Source organism: Sorex fumeus, unplaced genomic scaffold (assembly GCF_029834395.1).
Source record: "Sorex fumeus unplaced genomic scaffold, SorFum_2.1 ptg000051l, whole genome shotgun sequence".
Lineage (NCBI taxonomy): Eukaryota > Metazoa > Chordata > Mammalia > Eulipotyphla > Soricidae > Sorex > Sorex fumeus.
Genome location: NW_026606108.1, coordinates 31970514 through 31987014, shown reverse-complemented (window position 1 = coordinate 31987014; position 16501 = coordinate 31970514). Strand labels below are relative to the sequence as shown.

General features: G+C 42.1%; 1 pseudogene; it reads right to left on the bottom strand.

Annotated features, from left to right (window-relative positions):
* Positions 1-15582: 15582 nt before the first annotated feature.
* LOC130032993 (60S ribosomal protein L9-like) lies at positions 15583-16163 on the bottom strand (annotated as a pseudogene).
* Between the last annotated feature and the right edge of the window lie 338 nt (positions 16164-16501).

The following is a 16501-nucleotide window of genomic DNA, read 5'->3' as shown; positions in this document are numbered from 1 at the left end:
ACCTACATTCCCCAAATGTGAGGGTATTCGAGGAATTTCCTTTCATGGGGAGGGGTCCAGTCTCCTCAGGGTCTGCTGCTCAAGGTCTTATCTGTATCCGGAGTGGAACAACTGTAGAGCTTTTCTTCCCAGGAATCTTGTTGACCTAGGTTCCATTGCTGAGGGCCTTTTCCTGTCTACCTGCCTACATCACACTCCCCACTAAAGATTTAACCACCTTTAATCTTCAGGGGAGAATGGTTGCAAGTCCATCTTCTGGAGTTGTATCATGCTGACAAAAGGGTGCTGACTCTGCCTGCACAAAGTGAAATCTCATGCTACCTTAGTTTTAATGGGCCCCAGGCAATGAATTGGTTTGGTTCCTGAAGATATCTGAAAGAAAAGATCACTTTGAATGATTAGACCTTGGAGGAGAAGGTCCTTTCTGATCTAGTAAGGACAGAGTGGTTTGCTGTCTTAGAAAACATAAGAGTTAAAGCAACAGCATACCCATTCCTATTATAAAAATGGAAAGAAGTAACTGTTTCATTCATGGTTAATAGAAAATGACATCCTGTGTTCAGATTCTATGGACACAAACACCAAGTCACCTCTGCCTTTTTCATACAGATTCGAAAAGCTTCTCCCCATCCACTGAAGCTATTAATACCTTGAACATTTGATCATTTGATCATCTGTATGAGATCAAGCTGCCTATCCTCCTCTGCATAAGGTGTTCCTTGATGCTGAACAGGTCTTAGGAAAGGAGGCCCAAAATTTTCACTAGGTTCATTAATGGCACAGAAATGGCACTCACAGTTCTGAGTTACTTTTCTTACTCTGTTATTTCAGTCCTTTCAATATTTCACTGTTTTAGTCTAGGGGTCAGTAATTTTCCATTTCTTTTTGGAAACCTCGTTCCAATGCCCATCTGTTATCTTCTGCAGAATGTCCTGGCTTAGAGGTAATATTCTCTAAATGAGAAGTTAATCCCATGATAGAATAATTGAGAGTTGTTAAAAAAAATCTCTGTTCTTTCCAAATGACTATATATATTAACTAAAAATAAATACTTAGAACCAGTTTAGATGTCCACTCTCAGCACTTTAGCTAATTGTCAGTCTGGGGGAAACAATTGATCCTGCTCTTTAAGCTGAGGTTCTCCCTGGTAAAACTCTGGCTTCCGATACCCTGGTCAGGCTAGTGACAGCATGTACAACATTGAATTCCTTTATTGGCTAGCCTGCTTTCCTACAACCAGTAAACCAAGTTTTATCTGAATTTCCCAAAGAGGGTACCTTTTAAACCAAGATTAGAATACATTTATTCAATCACCTCTGTAGAATTAGAATCTGATTCTTACAAAAAGTAAGTTACAGAAACAAGGTTTTCTCTCCACCTTCCTTTTAAACTTGCCAGATGGCTTAACAAACCTGGCTCGTTCTTTTGCATAAACACAGCAAGATTAAAGAACTCTCCATTTGGGGTACCCCATTATTTACTGAGAAGTCCTGGGGGTTGGCTAAAGACAGGAGATACACCAATAACGGCATTAATTTTATCTGGCACATCAGAGTTACCCAGACCTGGCCATAAGATGTCCCACAATGAACTGGAGGTGCCTCAAACCTTCAGGTTAAACTGGATGTGACCTTGGGCCTCATTTTCCACAGAGATGACCTGGCAGAAAGGAGTCCATCCCATCCCTTCTTCAGGGCTGGGAGAGGTCCTGGTTTCCAGGTTTTTTTTTTTTTTTTTGACGCTGAGAGTAGGCCCAGGCTGAGTTAAGTCACTGTAGATTCTCTGATTCCTTATTCTTCATAGCAGAGATAATTTCCAGTCTTTCCTTGATCTGGCCTGTCTCTAGGATTCCTCTGAGGTTTGTTGGTACTTGAAACAATACCATACCTGTTTAATACCTGCTCCTGTCATTTAGATCAATAACTTGACTGTTTCCCTGGAAAAGGACTTTGGGGTCCCATAGCTGGGTTTCCTGTCTGTATGAGGGGTAGACCCTATTACAGAGAGGAAAGACTTTTATCTGGATTTATGCAAACCAACATAGTGCCATGAAGCATCAAATATATACTGAAGGTACAAAGAAGAGAAAAGCAAACATTTCACTTTTACTCACAATGAGATATTAAACACCTGTTTGCTGTGGGTCCTAGTCAAAAGAAGCTAAAATATGTAGTGATAAAGCATACAATTTAGCATCATGTTTAAACCTTGGTTTCCCATTATCTAAGAGCACTGTACCAGAGTCCAGTGTATAGTTTAACATGTATAATTCGTTTAATCCCATATTGAAAAACTCTTGATTTCCTGCAAGGTTCTTTTGAAGAATTCAATGATATAAGAGCACTGTAATAGAAGTCTGGACATTCTGTTCAATATCTTTTTTTTTAAATAATTTTTTTACTTTAGAAATTAGTTCACAATATTTGATTACATTTAATATTTAAACATGTCATTACGTGGACACTACTTCCACTACTCAGCCGTCGCCACACTCCAGAACGCTTTCCAGACCCGCGCGGCAGCTCCGGCCGAGACCCACGCATGACTGAAGACCCACAGAACAAGATAAGCGGAACTCTCTGAGACCTTGGACTCCAGGCTCGGCGGACCCAGGGACAGAGCTTCTCTGCTTGCTCCCACCACCACAGGTGACAAAGCGGCCGCGCGACAAATCATAAGACACTAAATACCCATCTTCTGGAATTGTTGTACCATATTTGATAGGGTTCAAATATGGTAACACCTACAAGGGTGATTAGAGGTCACCCCAAAAGCCTCTATCCCTCTCGGAAAGACTGGCAAGCTACCTAGAGTATTCCGCCCACACGGAAGAGCCTGGCAAGCTATCCGCTGTGTATTCGATATGCCAAAACCAGTAACTACAACTGGTCTCATTCACCTGACCCTGAAGGCTTCACCGACATGGCAGCACTGAGAAGGATGAGAAAGGACAGGCCAACAAAATCTCAAGGCCGACCTAGGCTGCCACAACGAAGGAAGACAAAAATGATCGTCTGTACTTTCAATGCACGTACGCTAGCACCAGATGCATCCATCGAGGACCTGATGGTACAAGCGCGAATGATCAAGTACGACATCATTGGTCTGACCGAGACAAGAAGGCACGAATCTCACCATGCCGTTTTCGACACTGGAGAAGAATTGTTCCTCGGAACATGCGATAAAAGAGGTGTTGGAGGCGTCGGTGTCCTTGTCAACACAAACTTGGCCAAGAGCATTGATTCATTCGAATGCCTAACAACCCGAATCCGGACGTTTACATTTGAATAGATGTGGCTCACTGCCTGCAGTTTCTATCTTCGTTGCCTATGCACCAACATCTCATTATGTTGAAAGAGAAATCGAGAAGTTCTACATGGAGCTAGAGAAGTTCTATAAAGAAGAGTGTTAACTAGAATTCATCTGCCTCACAGGCATTGGGAAGAGTGGAGGGTGGGGGTTTATTGGGGTTCTTCGTGGTAAAAAATAGGTATTGGTAAAGGGAAATGTGTTTGATATTTGCATGACCGAGACCTAAACCTGAAAGCTTTGTAACTTCCCACAGTGATTCAATAAATAAATAAATTATAAAACAAAAAACAACAAAAAAAATACAACCTCAAACCTTCTACACAATCCTTAACATTCATTCTATTTTTTTTCATGTTTTTATAATTTTATTTATTGAATCACCTTGAGAACAGTTACAAAGCTTTTGAGTTTAAGTCTCGGTCATACAGTGAAACACCTGTACTTTCACCAGTGCCCATTCTCCACCACCAAAAACCCCAGTATGCCCTCATCCTACACCCTCCCCCTACCTGTGAGGCAGATGATTTCCACATTACTCTTTCTCTAAGCGGGTAGGGCGTTCGCCTTACAAGCGGCCAACATGGCTGACCCGAGTTCGATTCTCCGCCCCTCTCGGAGAGCCTGGCAAGCTACCGAGAGTATTCGATATGCCAGACACAGTAACAATAAAGTCTCCAATGGAGACGTTACTGGGCCCGCTCGAGCAAATCGACGATCAACGGGAGGGTCTTTACCTTTACCTTTACTTTGATTGCATTCAATATTTTGACACCAGACCCACCATTATTATTTGGGATTTTACCCCAACACTCAGATCTGCTGAAAAGGCAACAGTAGACAATTTGTTTTCTATTGCTGGTTATGAATAACATATGATGTCGCGCAGCTGCAATTTTGAAATTCCGAAATTTTAACAATTGAATATGGAGGGATTTCTGCCAAAACCTGTCGGTTTCGAGATTTGTTCCTGAGTCTCTGGGATCATGGCTGTTAAGCAGCTTGATCAGAAGCCAGAGAGGCTGTTCGTGGGCGGCGACTTGGGGTGCGCTGGGGTGGGGAGGGAAGGGCTGGCTCCACCCCCATCCTGTGAGGCCCCGTGTGCTTCATCACTGCAGGCCCAAACCTGACTGTCCAATGGCCTCTGGAGCATAGCGGCCACTGGACCGCCAGGGGAAATAGGCCAAGGCACGAAACCTATTCCTACCTGTGGTGGCCCGGCGCCAGTAACCTACTGTTGGAACTGGACACATTTATGCCAGAAGCCATTGGCTTTTGAGATTTGTTTCTGAGTCTCTGGGATCATGGCCGTTAAGCAGTCCAATCAGGAACCACAGAGGCCATGCCTCCAATTATATAGCTGAGCCCTAGGAGGTTTATGGGTGTGTTTCCCACATACCTAACTTTTGTTCATTTACTTTCTTGATAAACTTTGCCCCAAGTTTTTGGGGTCTGGCCAAAGGCACAGCAGCAATTTTGGGGTATTTGGAAGTCTGAAGGCGCCATTAGGCTGCTGATGCACTCGCCTCACAGGCACAGATTGACCTACTGGCAGCACCATACCCCCGTTAACGTTCATTCTGTCCTGAAACTTTCCTTCATCCCGTTTCAAAACCCACGTCACTTTAACAAGATTCCTTTCCTTGTTCCCACTGATGATATCTCCATCCATTATGTTTCTGATTTAAGACAAAAATCTATATTAGCACAATATGATCTCTCAAGTTTAGACACAAGTTACCAATTATCTCACTTAACATGACTAAACTGTACTCTGCAGTGCTATTTCAAAAGCCTTAGATCAGTTCTATAGATATTCAAAAGGCCTTAAAAAATGCTCACAGTTAAAATTTTTACAATGTATATTCGCTGGGCAGAAGTTCACTTCACATTAGAAACTAACTAGAAGACATCTTTAGAATTCTGATCTCTAGGAAAGCACAGATATAAAAGGATTAAAACACTCATAGATTACCATGAAACAGTAAGGATTTCATACTTGTCTGAAGGTGAGGAATAGGTTGATACCTGGTGACAAAGCTTTGCATGAAATAAAAGTTATAATAATACCATGCATTTTCACATACTGGACAGACTGATTAACAATATAGTCAGGAAAAAGTTGACTAGCTATTTTCCCACATTTTCCATGAAATTCTCCATTCTCAGAAACTATTACAGCAGGCTCACATCTGAGATTAACCCATTTTACATCTCTTTACTTAGTAGTTCTAGAAATTTTTCTCAGAGATCAGATAGAGCACTGGTAGGATAAGTTTCATAACCATTTTTACGACTATAGAAACTCATGATTAAACTAAACCATTACTTTTTGAACCTGTTTTTACCACAATTATCTAATCTAATGCAAATACATATGTAAATTGACATAACAGCATAAAACCTTTGAGCCATCAATTTTTATGAAACATGAAAAAAACCTTCTTTTAAACTTAATTTCAAAAGTTCTTGTACCTTAGTTATTTCAAACCAAGAGCTTTCTACAGCAGATACTATTAACAATTTCACAAGAATACAAACATGCTTTACACAAAAGTGGCCCTTAGTTTTTACCAAATTTTGATATAAGCATAAGAAAACACAATGAACTGCCAATGTTTATTAAAAAAAACATGAGAAAAATGTATTTTGATGTCTCCTATGTCTCTGTTATTTGTAAAAAAAAAACCCTAAATTCTCATTAAGGTTATCTCTGCACTGTCTCACAAAGCTCTTATCTCTGCTGCTTTTGGCTCAAGCTCCTGGCCCTTTTTAAATACAGGTCCTGGAGCTGAGAGAACTTCAGGGAATCCAGGAACTTTTAATTCTTTCCAGTAAGATCTAGATTGAGAATTTCTATTTCTTTGTATGCTCAAGATTCCTGACAAGAAATCTTTGTTTAAACCTGGTCTAACAAGTTCTAAAACCACTTAAATCTTTCAAATTGCTGGATTGCATACTCTGACCTCTCATGATGATCCTGCTTGCCCAGGTCTAAGAATTTCTACTTCTGATTTCATCAAACCTGACTCTAACAGACAAAAAGACAATGAACTGACTACAAACAGTCAATCCTACGATCTTGCATTTTCCTGCCTCCTCTGCTTTGATAATCCCATTTCTTTTACTTCCTGCAAAAAGATCGAACTGCAGTATGGTCTGATAATGCAAACTGCCATTCACTGGGTGTTACATAGGTTAACAAGATGCTCCTTATTTAAACTGCCTAGTTGGAAGCTTCTCCGATGTTTTAATAAGCAACCTAAAGGAGAATCTTTGGGTATTCATGTAGAATTTCCCGTATTTCCTGAGTGCCATCAATGACTAATGAAAAAGGATGGTCCTCTGGCAAAACTTTGCCTTTCTTAGCTTGCTAAATCTTCACTGCCTTTTACTCTTTTTTTTTTTTTCTTTGTCTAGAGCTGTACCTGCTGGCTACCTCCATTAGAATTTCAGTTGACCCCTAGCTGATCTAGACTGGGTAGGGCAAGGATCTCTACTTGGGAGCTGGTCTGCTTTAGTTTCCCTGAATCTTCTCACTAGTGGGTTTTCCTCCCATCCTTCCTGTAGTGAACAGTGATGCGAAACAGACAAAGGAGGGGTGCCTCTTTGCAGAGACCACTGAGGTGCTTGCCTGGCCAGTGGAGGACTTAGCCATAATGGTTCAGCATTGTGACTTGTGACCGGCATCTATGCCAGTGCCACCCTTGACTGTATGTCCTTTGTGTAATTTCAGGCAGCCCACTCGAGCTCCGTGAAGTAGAGGGACTTAAAGAGTGTCAGGTCGTGGAGTCACACAATCACGCCCTATCAGAGGACCTTTCGGGGTACTCATGCACACACACATTCACACAGTGGTTATCACATTCCTCCCTTATCCCCCCTAGAGATTTTAAGGGAGCATACCTCGACGGCAGATTTTCCACAGGTTACCTCCTTCTTCGTGGATTTCTTAACTGCATGGTCCCCAGATCAAAATTAGTTAAGAGGTCAGATTTCGGGGTCAACTGGGCCTGACCCATAATGATCAGGAGAAAGGACAAATTAAAAAAACAAAAAATAACAGAGACCCTGCACCAGTGAAATAGATTCACACTAAGTCACGACAAAGGGATGGATTAAACAGAAAATAACAACAGAGACCACTCCATCCGTGAAACACATTCACACTCAGTCACTCAACACACACACACCAGCTGGTCAGACACACTACTCTCACAGACAAATTATACCACTCACACCCAGATCAGGATCCTTACCAGAGTTCAGTCCAAACAGCGTCCACTGGGGACAGCGTTCTGACTCCTGACGTCAGGGACACTTAACGCGTCTCGACTGACTCCTGACGTCGGGGATGTCTCACATGACCTCTAGCAGTGGAATCTCCAAGGTCTCCAGCCCCTTCATTCTCTACCCAGATGAGAATTGGGGACCTCCCAGTTCCCCCCCCCACCCCCCGACAGAGGTAGCCAATTCACCTTACCTCAATCTTGTCCCTAACAGTTTAAACCTTGTTATTGGGGTTGTCTGTTCTCGAGGAGAGGGTCATTCACTTTCGAGCCTCCAAATGTTAGAGTCCAGAGTCGACCACCCCCAAGGATAGAGAACAGAGCTGATAATGCAAATCACATAGTGAGATTTATTGTTCAAGCTAGCTGGGGCCCAAGTATCAGCTCGACACAGCAGGTTTCAACAAGGAACTCAAGCACTAAATTCAGAAGTATTACTATAGCTTTTAATGTAGGAATCTTACACTTTTGTTAGTTATGTTTCCATGTACTGTATTGTTTTTTATTCTATCATTAATGGGATTGTTTTTCTTAGTTTCACTTTTCTATATTCATTGTTACTGTTTGTAAATTTACCTTTTTTTCACATATTCAGCAACTTTGCTAAGTTTTTTTTTAAAAAAATACAAGTTCTAGAGATTTTCATGTGATTTTGTGGGATTTTCTTTTCTTCTTGTTTTTTTTTTTTTGTTTTGGGGTCACACCCAGTGATGCTTAGGTGTTGCTCCTGGATCTGTACTCAGGAATTATTCCTGGCAGTGCTCAGGGGATCATATGGGATGCGGAGTCTCAAGCCAGGGTCGGCCTTGTGTGAGGCAAATACCTTGCCCACAGTACTACCTCTCCAGCCCCCAAATTTCTTGGGATTTTTCTATCTTGTATATTGTAGCCTATTTTTGTGGTTGAGCTTTGCTGTTTTAGGTGACTATAGACTTTTCACCAATTTAGTGTTTTGATTTGGTTTTGTTATGAATTTGTGTGCTCAGTTTTGATCATGTTACTTCTAGAATTTTTTAGTTTCAACATTCATAGCATACTTAATTTGTGGTTCCCAGTATTCAGGTCATGTTGTTTATCCTGGAATTAAAACATTCCATGACCTACACCCATTACTTTCTAACTGGTTGCTCTTCTACTGCTTGCTTTCCTAAAGAAGTTTAGGATACAGAAGTTTCTTTAAGTTTTTAACTTATGAGATATTTATTTGGTTTATGTTGGTTGCTCACAATGCTACTTTCACTTCCATTAGTATAGACGAGAGCAGATAGTGTTCATTACAAAAAATCCTTAGTTCTCAGTGTCAGGTATGGCTTATTAATTTTCTATCAGGGCATAAAAATCTTATTCACATATTTTCACTCAAAATTCAGAGACAGAGTTTAAAGAAAAAAGTTTTCAGAGGGCTCCAAAGATAGTACAGCAGTTAGGGCATTTGTCTTGCATATGGGTTTCATCCCCAGCATCCTGTATGATCCCCCGAACCCTGCCAGGAGTAATCAAGAGTAAGCCCTGAGCACTGCTGGTTATAACACTACTCCCCCACAAAAAAGTTTCCAAACATCAATACTCTTTATTTTGCAGACCATTAAAGGCACTTGAGTTCAACAATCTAAATTTGTTTTTCTTGAAAACAGGAGTTTGTGGTCTGTATCTCTTTTGTGAGGTATATTCTTTAAGCTTTTTAGAGTGCTTAAACATGAGTCATAGCCATAGTACAGAGGGTAGGGCTGCTTTCCTCGCATGCAGCCAACGTGAGTTCTCTTTCCAGCATCCCATATGGTCCCTTGAACCCTCCAGGAATGATTCCTGTGTGCAAAGCCAAAAGTAATCTCTGAGCACTGCTGGTGTGCCCCCCACCCCCGCAAGAAAGAATGTTCAAACATGTTTTATGGAATGTCCGTGATTGTAGACCTGGGAAATTTCTCTTCCGTACCTGAAATTTCAGAGTTAATTCCTATGTATTGAAGTAGTTTTATCCTGAGGAGTTCGCATACTCCACAAAATGAGATTTCCCTTTAGATGAGAGGATGAGAGAAAATTTTCTCCCAGATAGACTTAATTCTGTACAGTTCAGTCCTGATCATCCCTGTGAGAATCATGCATTTCTTTCCTTGGAGCCAAAGAATAGAAACATACTAACAGATTTCAACTCTAAGACCCAGTGATTTCAGTAAAGGCAGTCTGGAGAAGACTTGGCTTTCAAAGGAATGTTTGTCCAGTGACAAAAGCTGGGAAATCATTTGTTCTGTTGTGGTGACCCTTTCTTTTATCCCCTTGTAGGGCGCATGACTTATTTGATTTTTGTGGCAGAACAACTGGTACAGCCTCTGAAAGAATAAAACCCTTTCAGATGGAGCCAAACTCTATGATGAAATGGTAAAGGTTATCTTTCATTCCCATATCCTTTGTAGAACCTGGCCTTCTCTTACTCTCCAAACATAGAAATTAACATGAATAAGAGCCTCTTGAGTGCTCACAAGAAGTAAATGCAATTTTTTCTAACAGAAAGCTCTTTAAATTCAGGCTACAAGGCTTTTCTGATCATGAGTTTATAAGCATAAAATATAAAAACAATTTATTATGAGTATCAACACAAACAGTAGAGGGTTGAGAGATAGTACAGGGCTTATAGTCCTTGTCTTATACCTTACTCACCCAGTTCTAACCTTGGCACCACATATGCACCACAGATGTTAGGATGATTCCAGAACACAGAGCAAGAAATAACTGCTGAGCTCTGCCAGGTATGGCTCAACCATTTCCTCCTTCAATAAAAACAATAGAAAGGAAAATTAAAATTAAACTCCTAAGGGACCAAAATGATAGTATAAAGGGTAAAGTACTTGCCATGCGGCTGACTCATGTTCTATCCCTGGTATCCCATATGGTCCCCCGAGCCTTGCCAGGAGTCAGCCCTGAGCACTGTTGAGTGTGGCCCCAAAACAACTTGATCACTTGACTTCCCGTTAATCGGCGATTTGCTCGAGTGGGTGCCAGTAATGTCTCCATTTGTCCCTGTCGCGTGCTAGTGTAGCCCAATGGTGTCTGTTCGTTTTAGGAACACGAAGAGTCTCAAACCGATTGTTCAGGATCTTGATGAAGAAGTCTGACCATCTGGTAGGTGGTCGGCCACGTGGTCTTTTGACGTCCCATGGAATCCAGTCGGTAATAGCTCTAGTCCAGCGGTTTGGTGTTATTAGAACAGTGTCATCAGCAAAGCAGAGGCGGTGTAGTTGCCGACCATCTATCTTCACTCCCATTCCTTCCCATTCCAGTTGTCGCATTATGTTCTCGAGGGTGGCATTGAAGAGTTTCGGTGAAATGGTGTCACTGTGCCGAACCCCTCTCTTGACATCAATGATTACTTCTTTGTAGAATGGTGAGATTATGGTAGTGAATCCGTAATACAGCTCACGGAGGATCCTGATGTATTGAGTTTGAAGGCCCTGATTGGCTAGAACTTGGATGACCGCTTCTGTCTTAACAGAATCAAAGGCCTTCTTTAAATCAATGAACATTAGACAGAGCAGCATCTTGAACTCCCGAGAAACCTCAATGAGCTTGGTTATCGTGTGGATATGGTCGATGGTGCTGAATCCTTTGCGGAACCTGGATTGCTCGCATGTTTGTCCTTCATCTAGTGTTCTGCCAATCCAATTCAGGATGACTCGAGTGAACAGCTTGTAGATGACAGACAATAGGCAGATTGGGCGATAGTTGCCAATGTCATGGATGTCTCCCTTCTTGTACAGTAGTACAGTCCTGCTGGTTTTCCATTGGGACAGAACCTTGCATTCAGACAGGTAGCGTGTGAAGAGCTGAGCCAGCGTATTGATGAGTACTTGACGGCAGGTTCTTCATGTGTTCAAGTCTGACCTTGTCTGGGCCGGGTGCTGTTCGTTTCTTTACCGACAAAATGGCGTGTTGGATTTCAGAAGGGAGAACATTGGGAACGACATATCCATCCTGCGGAATTTGGTATGTGGGCAGGTGGACATGGCTATTGAAGAGATATGAATAGAAGTCATGGATAATCTTCTCCATTGCCCTTCTGGAAGATGTGATAGATCCATCAGGACGTTGGAGGGCAGTCATCTTGGTCTTGTAGTTGGCGAAGGACAGGCGGGCGTTACGAATACTTTTCCCGGCTTCTGCCGCATCTACCAGCACTTCTGCTCTTCTTTCTTTGAGGTCTTCCTTGATCGAATCTCTGCACTGCTTTGCGAGCTCCGATGTTTGCTTGTGGTTATGTGAGGCAAGCGCCAAACCACGTTGGCGAATAAGCTCAAGAGTTTTCGAAGACAGGCTTTTTTTGTGGCTATCTCTCTCTTGGCGTTCCTCACACAACCATGGAGGTGCTGAAGCAGTCGATTGTATTCCTCGTCAATGTTATCGACAATGGTATCTTCCCATGTTGCCGCAGTAGTGCCAAAGAACTCCCAGTTGGTGGTCGTTCTGGGAGTTCTCTTCTTAAACTTTGAAACCCTTTCTCCCCACTCTGTGAAGTAGAATTTTGCACGAAGGAGATGTTGGTCCGATCCCATTTGGAATTTTGGGACAACAGCGACATCAGTCAGGCAAAACCGTCGATTGAATAGGATGTGGTCTATTTCGTTGTGGAACCGTCCACCAGGAGACTCCCATGTCCAGTGTTTAGATTCGGCCTTCTGGAACTGTGAGTTACCATAGATGGTCTTGGTCGACATGATGAACTCAGACAGTCTCTCACCCTGTTCGTTCCATTCTAGGTCATGGGTCCTGATGTGGAGTTCTTCGGTTGATCTTCTCAGTCCTATCTTGGCATTAAAATCACCCACAATGATCTTGTAGAAGGTGTGGTCTTTATAGAACTTCTCCAGCTCCACGTAGAACTTCTCAATTTCTCCTTCATAATTGGATGTTGATGTGTAGACAACGAAGATAGAAACTGCAGACAGTGAGCCACATCTATTCAAATGTAAATGTCCGATTCGGGTTGTTAGGCATTCGAATGAATCAATGCTCATGGCCAAGTTCATGTTGACAAGGACACCGATGCCTCTGACACCTCTTTAATCGCATGTTCCGAGGAATAATTCTTCTTTAGTGTCAAAAACGGCGCGATGAGATTGGTGCCTTCTTTCTCAGTCAGACCAATGATGTCGTACTTGATCTTTCGCGCTTGTACCATCAGGTCCTTGATGGATGCATCTGATGCTAGCATACATGCATTGAAAGTACAATCATTTTTGTCTTCCTTCGTTGTGGCAGCCTAGTTCGGCCTTGAGATTTTATCAGTCTCACCTTCCTCATCCTTCTCAATGCTGCCATATTGGTGACGCCTTCAGGGTCAGGGAAATGAGACCCATTGTAATTACTGGTTTTGGCATATCAAATACACAATGGAGAGGTTTCGAGGCTCTGCTGTGCGGACAGAATACTCTCGGTAGCTTTCCAGGCTCTCCAAGAGGGATAGAGGCTTTTGGGGCGGCCTCTAATCGCCCTTGTAGGTGTTCCCATGGTTCAAACCATATTTGAACCCTATCAAATATGGTACGGCAATTCTGAAAGATGGGTATTAAGTGTCTTATAATGTGTCGTGCGGCCGCTACCGCTACCTCCACTACCCAGCGGCTGCCATGCTCCAGGACGCTTTCCGGATGCTCTGGCCGAGACTCACACACGACTGATGCCACATAGAACAAGATAAGCAGAACTCTGAAACCTTGGACTCCAGGCTCAATGAACCCAGGGACAGACATTCTCTGCTTGCTCCCACCTACCACAGGTGACGAAGGGATTAAAATCAGGAGCCCCACCCTACCCTGTCCTGTCTGCTTCCACCAACCCCCAGAGACCCAGGGATTGGATTGCGTGCAGAAGACCCACCCTACCCCTACAGTACCAGATAAATACCTCACCGGCAGACCTCCACTACCTCCACTATCCAGCCACCGCCACGCTCCAGGACATGACACAGATATGCAATGGCAAATATATAATGATATATATATTTACATTATAATATCACCCAGAATATTTAAACTGTCCTGAAAATTCTTTATGCTCTCTCTGTTTGCTCCTTACCACCTTGGAAACCGTTGTCTGTAAAGTTTTGCCTTTTTCAGAATAATATCATATAGTTTGAATCATACTGTTTGTAGTCCTTTTATGTTTTTTTATGGCTTACTAGTGTGTTTAATTTAATGCTGAATAATATTTCATTGTCCTGATATATCACAGTTTTTCCACTCACCTACAGAGTGGAAGGACCTCTTAGTTGTTTCCAAATTTTAAAATTAATGAATAATGACTAGCTATGCATGAGTAGGTTTTTGTGGACATGTTTTCAACTCCTTTATGTAAGTAAGGAACATCATGACTTCACTGTATAGTAAACACGTGTTTAGGGTCAGGGAAAAGACTAAAAGGTATTTGTATGCTTTGTATGCATGAGGCCTCAAGTTCCATTCTGACATGATTTAATATTGCTGTGAATGTCTATGTGAACAATGCTTGGGAAGCCCCTATATAAAAGGAAATATTTGATTTTTAGTTATATATCTAAATATATGTGTATCTTTAGATATATAGATATATACGTAGTTATATAAAATGTAGATTTTTATATTTCCACATTCATATTTAGTTTTTGTAAGGTCAGTTGTGTTCCAAAGTGATTACATAATTTTGCATTCTTACCACTATATGTGGGCTGGAGCAATAGCACAGTGGGTAGGGTGTTTGCCTTGCACTCGGCCAACCCAGGTTCAATTCCTCTGTCCCTCTTGGAGAGCCTGGCAAGCTACCGGGCTATGAGTATCCTACCTGCAGGGCAGAGCCTGGAAGGCTCCCCATGGTGTATTTGATATGCCAAAAACAGTAACAACAAGTTTCACAATGCAGATGTTACTGGTGCCCGCTCCAGCAAATCCATGAACAACAGTGCTACAGTGTTACCACTATATGTGGGTTAGGGATTGAACCTAGGTCTACTTCATGCAAGGCAAATGCCTTACCCATTGTACCCAGTGCATTGTCTCTCGGGCTCCATGATTTTCTTCTTTCACCTGGTAATAGTTATTGTTCTTAAGTTCATCTCGATGATATTAGTCACCAGTTTTCTTTTGATTTTTATGTTATGATTATATTACTTTTTTAGAGAAGTTTTTGGGTTCCAGAAAAACTGAGCAGACAATATAGAACTTCCTATTTATTTCCTTACCAACCCCCCCACCCCCTGGCCTGGAGCGATAGTACAGTGGGAAAGGCGTTTACCTTGCACATGGTCGAACTGGGTTCGATTCCTCTGCCCCTCTCAGAGAGCCCAGCAAGCTATTGAGAGTATCTCGCCCGCAGGGCAAAGCCTTGCAAGCTACCCGTGATATATTTGATATGCCAAAAACAGTAACAAGTCTCACAATTTGTAGAGACATTACTTGTGCCCGCTTGAGCAAATCTATGAACAATGAGAGGACAATGCTACAGTGCTACCCCCATCCCCCATATACATGGTGCCTATAACAATATCTCTTTTTTTAAAAAATTTTAAAATATTAAATTTTTTTTTGCTTTTTAGGTCACACCCAGCAGTGCGCAGGGGTTACTCCTGGCTCTGCGCTCAGGAATTACTCCTGGCAGTGCTTGTGGAACCATATGGGATGTTGGGGATTGAACCAGGGTCAGCCACATGCAAGGCAAATGCCTTACCAGATGTACTGTCGCTCTGGCCCCTTATATCAGCATCTTCTAATAATGTGATATATTTGTTCATGAGCAAATATAAATTGATTAATGATTTTAGTTTATAATAGGATTTATTAACATCGTACATTATGTGATACATTTGTTATGGTTTATGAACAAATATAAATTAATAGCCTTATTTTTTTTGATGGTAGTCATGCAGTTTTATTGTGTCTAATTATCACAAATAGGTGTGAAGAATCATCCTGTATATTCTGCTTTCTGTTGGCAGAAAACTGTAAAAAAGAAATAAAGAAAACTTGAATCTTATTCATTAGCCTTCTGTACTGTTCCTTCTTCAGAAACATAGATACCATCCAAAAACTTTTGGGCATCCTTGTTTTTTACTGTTGTGGCTTGCTGAATCAAAGCGGCTGAGTTTGATACAAGTTCAATGTCATTTCCTTCACGAATCAACTCATCTTTCTGGGCCTGAGAGACAGAACAAGCAACACCTGACCTCATACGAACCCTGGGGATATATTTTTCACCGAGGAAATTTCGGATTTCAACAAGAGACCCATTCTCCTAAACAACCACGTTAGGAAAATGGGCATACACAGACCTCATCTTGTAGCGAGAGCCCAGCATGACACCCTTGATCATGTTCTGCACATGACTGCAGATGGTGCAGACCATAGCCAGTTCCTTTCGATTGCCCCACCATTTGTAAACCCGGAGCCTCTTCTTCTTGCCAAGGAGGCTGAGCTCCACATTGATGTGGTTGAAGTCCCTCTGCAAGCTGCCTCGGGGGCCCTTCACGATGACCGTGTGGCCCTTGAGGGAGATGTCCACATTCTCGGGGATGTCCACGATCTGGTTGCTGAAGATGGTCTTCATCCTCGTAGTAGATGCAGCAAAGAGAATGGCCTTATTTTATAATAGGATTCTTTGTTTTTGTACCTAGCATGTGCAATACCCTGAGTAAGATCCCTGCTCTGAATACTCTCCTGTGCATCAGCTGACCTGAACACTGCACTGGAAATTCTGAATTTCCGGCTTGAGCGTTAGGAGTAGACCTTGCCCCTGGGAGTGAACCCCCTGGGAGTGATCTTTATAAAAAAGCAAATAATTTTAAATAAACTATTTTTGTAGTTGATTCCTATTTGTCCTACTTGCTCTGTGCTCCTTTTAAATTTTTTTTCAGCTCACTTTTGGATGAATCAGTTTTGTTACCC